The following is a 7,943-nucleotide window of genomic DNA, read 5'->3' on the forward strand; positions in this document are numbered from 1 at the left end:
CATCCATCCATGCTACTTATCAACCCCTTTCTTGAGCAGTCAATTTACTCACCGATTTCTTAGGAACAGAAAAGCATGCTTTAGACTATTGGTGGTTCCAGGATGCTGACTAAGAAGGTAATGATTTAGAATACATTATAGGAGTAGGCATGATAAAAGTCTACAGAAAGATTCTATTGCTCTGCAGCCTCTGGTCCCTGCATAACTTAAGCAACAAGACTTCTCTTGCAAATTGCAAGATTTTAACCCACAGCGATTACCAGTGTACAAGATAACATACTGTTTAATCCTTCCAACTTCAACATGAATCATTCAAAGGGAAGCGGGAAGGGGGAAGTTCCATTAGAATTATGAGTGTGAGCTGCGGTATTTAGTGATAAGGCAGAAAGAGCCACTGAGCCAACTGTGATGGGAAGGTAGGACATTATCTGACAGCTCCCTGTGGTCTGGGGGCAGAGCAGGATAAGCTATGCTGCAGCACCTAGCATTGGGTTTCTTTAGAGGGCTACAGAGCCTCTTGATGACAATGCCTGATTTTGGAGACATTTCTATTCCTGTTGCAATATCCACTACTGATGTGGCTGCATCTGCTCCTGACACTCTTCCCCACTACAGGACAGATCCCGCTTGTGTGGTGAATCTCTTATTATCACCGGTCAGTACAGGATGCGGCTACATATGAACAGACCAGGCCATTTTCCTATTGCCTTGTTGGAGATAGCTGAGGCCTTGCAGGGTTGTTTCAGAAATCAATCAAAAAAGTCCTTAATAAAGAGACGGCAAGTCCTAGAGGATAGTGCACAGGCCTGGAACTGAGGTGACCTGAGTTTATTCCTGGCACTGGCCTGCCATGTTGGAGCAGAAGGACTTGGGGGTGTGAGTAGAGAGACAGAGCTGCCAAGAAGGGCAGACTTGGGGATTTCTGAGCAATTTTTGGAGTGGGGTGGTCTAGGCCCCTCCCCCTCCTCTTTTAGGTGATCCATCCACTGGAGGGGAATGAAGGTAAGCTCTGCCATTATGATTAGATCTGCAGTGGATCATGCAAGGATTCTTGCCCATTCTCCATAAGATGCTCCTCCACCTACCCCATCTGAAGTGATTACAACTTTGATTGCTGGATAGGGTGGCCCTAAGCAGACTCCCTCATCTAAGCTACTTCTGTCTGAGGCTTCAGTCCAAGCCACCTCAATGCTGTTACCTGCTTCAGGGCCTCATCTACTGCACTGTCACCTCAAGTCCACCTCAGCATTATCACCTCGGTTCCCTTTGTCACCTCAAGGGCATCTTAGCTCTGTCTTCAGACTCTGGAGAAAAATCATTGGCCTATAGGACAGAGTCCCTGTCAGTAGGAAGGAATTCCCAGCAGCAGGTAGGAAACTTTTTTCTCACTCTTCTTCTTTCTAGAGTTCTCTAGGCACAGCTACTCAGCTGTACCAGATTGTGATTTTGGTCGTGGTAACTCCTCATTCCAGGCATGTTCCATGCAGTTCTCACATTCTTTCATTTCCTAATGGGGACAATGGTGTTTTATTGGCCTAAACTCAAAACTTGCCTGTATTTTGACCAAAATTCCCTAAACTGTGACATAACTAAAATGCAAATTAGGCTTGGCACATTCAGTCATTTCCTCTTGCTCACCAGTACATGCCAGCAAAGAGCTACCTGCCCTATGGAGCTTTTGTCCATCTGGAGTTATCAAGTAGCCCTGGGATTCTCTTCTCCCTATTTGCCAACAGGTCTCAGTAGCAAGCTTCCTACTCTGCATTAGGCCACAGGGCTCACATCACTGAGAGGAGATCCAGGCTTTGCAGCTAAGCAGTGGGAAGTTTCCTAGGCAGAGAGGTATTATTTGACCACAGTGCTGGAGACCAGTAACTCTGCATTGCTAATTCTATCTCTAGCACAGAACCTTTTTGTGCCTTGAGTAATATCTAGATCAGCACCCTATTTTAACTCGAATCAAGATGAATTTGTGCAGTCAAATTGTTAACCTGAAATTGGTTTCCCAAAGCTGCATTAGAAACCCTAAAATGGGCCCTAAAACCAAGAGGTCCCATTTTTCCATCTCATTTACACCTGAGAAAAGTGCATGAAATACATTAGTATTCTGTATGGCTAGTACTAGACAGATGCCCTCTTTGTACAGGTAGAAATGATTAGCAGGCAGGAGGAAGTGGACCATCAGCCCCTTGAGCTCATAAATAATGTGGTCAACTCTTGTGATTTGATAATAAGTCTTATGATAATTGATTTTTTTTGTCAAAGCCCCTGCTCCCCGAGTCATGAAATGAGGTGAGAATCTCAGCTTCCACTTCAAAAACAAGTCTCTGGCCTTCATGGCTGCAGAGAGGCACCCAACACTTCCTGGTTTTTTTAAATCCCTGATTTTTAAGCTAATCTCATTATTATTTTGGGGAGTGGCTCATGAGTTTTGAATGCTTGGGGTTGACTACATTGTAAAAATAATGGGGTGAACTGATTGGAATCAATTAATAGATTCTAATCAAGAAGGGACCCAGTGCAGACCCTAGAACATCCCTGAATTAATTCCTCTTTGAACTAACTCAGCTACCAGCTCCTTTACCCAAAGTTTAAATTTAAATGTTAAGGTTGGGCAGGAAATATACAGAGCTAGGTATTTATTATTTATTATTATTATCTTTTCATTTATATAGATGTTAAAAGGGTAAAATGGTTCTAATTTGGAATACAGAACCATTCAGTCTCTATTATTATTAATGCCTAGCTCTTATACAGTGTTTTTATCAGTAGATTTCAAAGCCCTTTACAAAGCATGCCAGGATTATTATCCGCATTTTGCAGAGGGAAAAACTGAGGCAGAGAGAGGCAAAGTGACTTGCCCAAGGTCACCCGACAGAGCCTGGAATAAAACGAAGGTCTCCGGAGACTCAAATCAATTGTGCTGTTCACTAGGACACCCTTCCTTCTATGAGGTGCAATAAAAGCACTTTGTGGGCTGGGGGGAGGGAAAACACCTACATTTTGAGCTTAAAGCACTTTACAAGAGTCCCTTTTAACAGGGATGAACTTGTGATGCTCATTGAAAATATTTCAAGCCTTGGTTGTCTGGCTCTCTTTTCAATGCCATATATATATATATTATATATATATATATATATATATATATATATATAAAACCATGCTGCCAACTCCACTGGTATCAGTAACAAATACTTACAAGGATTACAGCATGGTAATGAGCTTTTGTACTAATGGTACATCTTGTAATAACTGCTATCTGCACTTCCAGTTGTAAGTGATAAGTGAGGCTATATAGTTAATGACAAAACACCTCACCTTTCCCCTCTCCGCCACCCTTCCCCTCCCTTCTTGATCTTGCTTGGAATTCCTCAGCCGAACATTTGAGAGGAATTAGTGTTAATTCTCAAGCTGTTGCCTGGCACCTGATGCTGTTACATATGGCCGATGCCTCCCATCCTCATTGCATGGTACAGATACTGTCACATTGTTTCCTTTACTCCGGGCTAGAGATTAACCAAAGCAGGGTCATGTATGGATGCCCAAAGGCATGAGCTAAATGGATATTCTGAATGGTAATAAGTAACAAATGAGGACCAAAAATAATTGACGAGCCCTCTAGTTTCATAAACAGCAAGTTTCAAAGTAGCACAGTTTGCTTGTGCCAAGAGAAAAGGTGGTTCGGGTGCTAACCTAGGACTCAGGGCAGTTCCTCTGTGCTAGTACTAGTCTCTTCTTTTAGCTGAAGCTTTATTGGCAGGAAAACATTTCTTAACTGTGAGCATAGGACAGTGGAGCAGACTGCCAAGGGAGGTTGTGGAAGCTCAAAAGGAGGCTAGATACCCATCTGTCTTGGATGGTTTAAACACAAGCAATCGTGCATCGTGGCCAAGGCATTAGACTAGATGAGCCTTGCAGTCCCTTCTAACCATGTAGTTCTGTGAGTCTATGATTAGCTCTGGGTTTGACTTCTCCCTGTGGGATGCAAATTCCCCATTGAATGCAGTCAGTCAGCTCTGTTAGCCAGTGGGAGCCATAGTTGTGTGTCCTACGCATCCATCTCTGCCCCATTTATGGGAGGTGGGAAGGAAGGAAGCAGTCCCTGAGTACCCCATGGGCTGTAATCCTGCATGGCCCTTATACAGGCTGCATAGAGGGGGTCCCTCACACCCTAACTGTTCACCCATATAAGGGAGAGACCAATTTCCCCAATCTGCATTTTCCTCTAAGCAGTTACAGGGTGATCTGGCCATTTAGAAGGGGGTTGGGATCAGCTTTGGAGCAACCTGCGTGGAACTCAGAGGGAGAAGCACACATTGCAGGATAGAAAGTTTGGAGGAGGACCAGGAAATCAGTCTGTGTGCACATGGCTAGAATGTTAGCAGTAGTTACAGCTCCTCTGTAAACAGTTCTTTTAATAAAGAGCCAGTTTAGGTCCTCTCGTGGTATTACCCACAACACAGTACACGAGACAAGCCACATCTATGCCAGGCTTAGCCCAGCTCTGCAGGTGAAAGGAATGAATACAACAGTCATGGGATGGGAAGCATGAGACTAAGAGCCAGGATTACTGGGGGATATGAGTGTGGCCTGAATTCAGTCAGAGGAGAGGCTCCAGGGTTGGAAATGGTTTTCCTGTCCCAGGAGAATTTTGAAAAAAATTCCTGTTCCCCATCAGGCCAAAGCCAAGACCTTTCTCTCTGACCCCATAAATATTTAATATTTATACAATATGGAACAGCTCCAAGAGGAGGGTCTAATAGAGTCCCACCCCTCAGTAGCCAAAGCACTCAGCTGGGCTATGGAAGACTACCATTCAACTCCATGATATGAATCACCAGAGGAGGGACTAGAACCGGCTTCAGTGGGGTTTCCTGCCTCTGAGGTCACTGCCTCGCCCAGCTACAATGATCTATAACCATAATCAGCCATAACAAAGAGGCTTTCTCTCACAGAAACTTGACCATGGATCTGAGGAAGCTTCTTGATGCAAGTTTTATCAAAACAGACCCTTTTGCAGGAAAAGTTGGGGGGTTGACTAATCAGCATTTTCCAGTGAAAAAAACAGTTTGGTTGAAAAGTTCCCAAACTGCTTTACCTGGGAGCGAGTGCTCCATTAAAATGCAGGACGATAGCCAGAACAAGGCCAGTGAGGAGGTCTAGGCTGAGTAACTATCCGGAGCTCTTAACTAGAAGAGTGGGGTGAGAGGGAGCGGGAGCCTGACAAGAGGAAAGCCTTAGCTGGGACAGGACTAAGACTCGTGAGCCAATGGTATGAGCAAGCTATGAAAGCTAGGGGGAAGATCTGTGGTGTTTTGAACTTTATCTTAATAAACCAGACTGGCAAGAGGGAAGAACTATAGAGAAAACACTCACCATGTGAAGTCTGATTAACTGGGAAAGGAGGGAAAACAGAGGCAGCCAAGGGGCGCAAAGTCACACAGGGTAAGCCCTCCTCTTTATTTATGCTTCCCCATATATGTTACACACCACTGCCCTGGCATCGCAAGCCTTAGAGGCTCAGAGTTGAGGAAAAGAAATGCCATCAATAACCCCCTGCTTTGCAATGTGAAAGCAGCAGAGAGACACCTATAATCCCCCAGTGTTGACAGCAACAGAACTACACTCAGCTGACCACCAAGGAGAATCATATAAAAATACCCAAACCCATCTCTCCATGATGGATGGTCTATGAGCAAACACTAAAGTTTATTCCCTTTAGCACTGCTATCTATTGATGCCGAGCTACTAAGTAATCTGAGGGAAACTAGTAAGCAATCACCATGATAAAAATAAAATGGATTGGGGATAAAGAAGGAATTTCATCAAAACCCTCATGATCAGAATAATATGATATGAGAATGGTGAGCTTTATGTCCGTCAGCCTGCAAGAGTTTGTACAGGAAACTAAACCCACGGAGACTGGCGTTAGCGTGGGGATATTTTTTCCAGCACCAATGAAAAATATGAGCCTGATCCTGCAAATTGTGACTCGTGTGAGTAGCCCCTGAAACCAATGAGACTATTCACATCTTCCCACAAGCCTTAGGGTTTGCTGTGTTCATGGCAAATACATAAAGAAGGTAGATAAAAACATCTTGCTGAAAGGTTGCAATGTAACACTGCTTTTATTCTTAGACTCCAGAACAGAGGTGGGTGAACTACGGCCCGCGGGTCACATCTGTCCTGCAGGACTGTCCTGCCTGGCCCTTGAGCTCCCGGCCAGGGAGGCTAGTCCCCGGCCCCTCTCCTGCTATCCCCCCTCTCCCAGAGCCTCGGCGTTTTAAAGGGGAAACCGCCGCTTCTCTCCGGCTGAATGACTGCCCCTGCTCCTCCTGAGTCCTTTGCCCATGTTTGCAGGGCCACATTCTGAAAGGGGCTTTAGAGGGCGGGGTTGTATAGGGGGTGGGGTCCCAGGTGGCCTGTCAGGGGGCAGGGTGTGGATAGGGGTCGGAGTAGTCAAGGGACAGGGAGCGGGGGGAGAGGGGGATGGATAAGGGGTGGAGCCCCAGGGGGCAAGTCAGGAGGCAGGGGTGTGCATGGGGTTGGGGCAGTCAGGGAGCAGGGGGATGTGGATAAGGGGTGGGGTTCTGGGGGGCGGTTAGAGGCAGGGGGTCCCAGGAGGGGATGGTCAAGGGACAAGGAGTAGAGGGGGTTGGATGGGTCAGGAGTTCTGAGGGGGTCAGTCAGGGGGCAGGAAGTGGGAGGGGGTGGATAGGGTTAGTGCTAATATAGGGTCCAATCTTGCATGCCTCAGATGAATCATCCTTGAAGGAACGATTGAAGCCAATGGGATGACTTGCACGATCATAAGCTACTGACATGAATAAGCCTGCAGAAGGAACCAAATCCTGAGCTAGTTGAAAGATGGAGTAAAACCATCATGAAAACTTGGCTGATATCTCCTCCCCTTTTTGGTCAAAGTTCCAAATATCAACAAAATTTTTGCTGAAATTTTGAGGTATGAACATTTTTGACCATTTTTTGCTCAGGGCCAGCAGTGGCCCGTACACAGTTGCACAGTGTGGGGAGGAGGAAGATGGACCTGGGATGGGGCAAGATGTCATTGAGGAAAAAGGAAAGAATGTCAGGGAACAAAAGTTTATGCTTGATAACAAGCCGAATTTATTCTTCCCGTGTATGTTGGTTAGGGCCCCAATGCTGGATGTCTCAGAGGACCGTGGCTCAGAGCTCCTCTTTTCTCCAGTTCTAGCACATTAAGTTTCAGGAGAGGAAAAGACGAGGAAGAAGGAACTGGGGAATTTCCATGCTTTTAATATGTTGGTTTCAAGTCATGATTCACAACAGGCTTGCTCAACTGGAAAGAGCATGGGAAGAAGTCATGGGATACTATCTGAGCCACTCTGAAAACAGAGAAGGAAGGGAAGCAGGGCTGTCAATGTCTTGGCAAAGCCTGCTGGGAAAGGGGAGGAGCTTTGTGCCTTACCAATGCACTCGGGTTGATGTGTCAGCGCAAGGCCTATGCACCACTTAAATATTTTGGAGTCTTAAGTGGGATGTAAGCGGAGCATGGGCTGTGAGCCGACTCTTCACACTGGGGTGAATTTTACCATCTGGTTTGTAAGGAGGCTGCTCAGTGCAACAAAAACTCTACTCACAGGACTGCAGGCTGGGAACTGGCTGCTTTATTTAACTGCATCACAACAGTGTGTGTATGTCGGGGACTGGGAGTGGGGATTCCCAGTAACTAAAAAGGAAGTAATGGATGAGTGAAGATTGCTCCAACCCATCACATGCTGGATATTCAAGTTAACCCTGTCATGAGCACTTTACTGCACTCTCTACATAGGCAAGAATCCCACTGCCTTTCATGGGAATTTTGTGTGAGTGAAAACTAAGACCCTTGGGAATCAGGCCCAGCAGTTATAGATGCATATTAAACTTTCTGGGATGATGTTGGGAAATCACTTTCGGTGACTCAA

At 45.7% G+C, this 7,943-nt stretch overlaps 1 long non-coding RNA gene across 1 annotated transcript; it reads right to left on the minus strand.

Moving 5' to 3' along the window:
• Positions 1–285: 285 nt before the first annotated feature.
• Positions 286–6,249, minus strand: LOC122460221. The gene is made up of 3 exons (XR_006281379.1): positions 6,141–6,249; positions 5,489–5,492; positions 286–296 (listed from the first exon to the last, which is right to left on the minus strand). It is a non-coding gene; the product is annotated as an uncharacterized LOC122460221 (long non-coding RNA).
• Between the last annotated feature and the right edge of the window lie 1,694 nt (positions 6,250–7,943).

This window comes from Dermochelys coriacea, chromosome 5 (genome assembly GCF_009764565.3).
Source record: "Dermochelys coriacea isolate rDerCor1 chromosome 5, rDerCor1.pri.v4, whole genome shotgun sequence".
Lineage (NCBI taxonomy): Eukaryota > Metazoa > Chordata > Testudines > Dermochelyidae > Dermochelys > Dermochelys coriacea.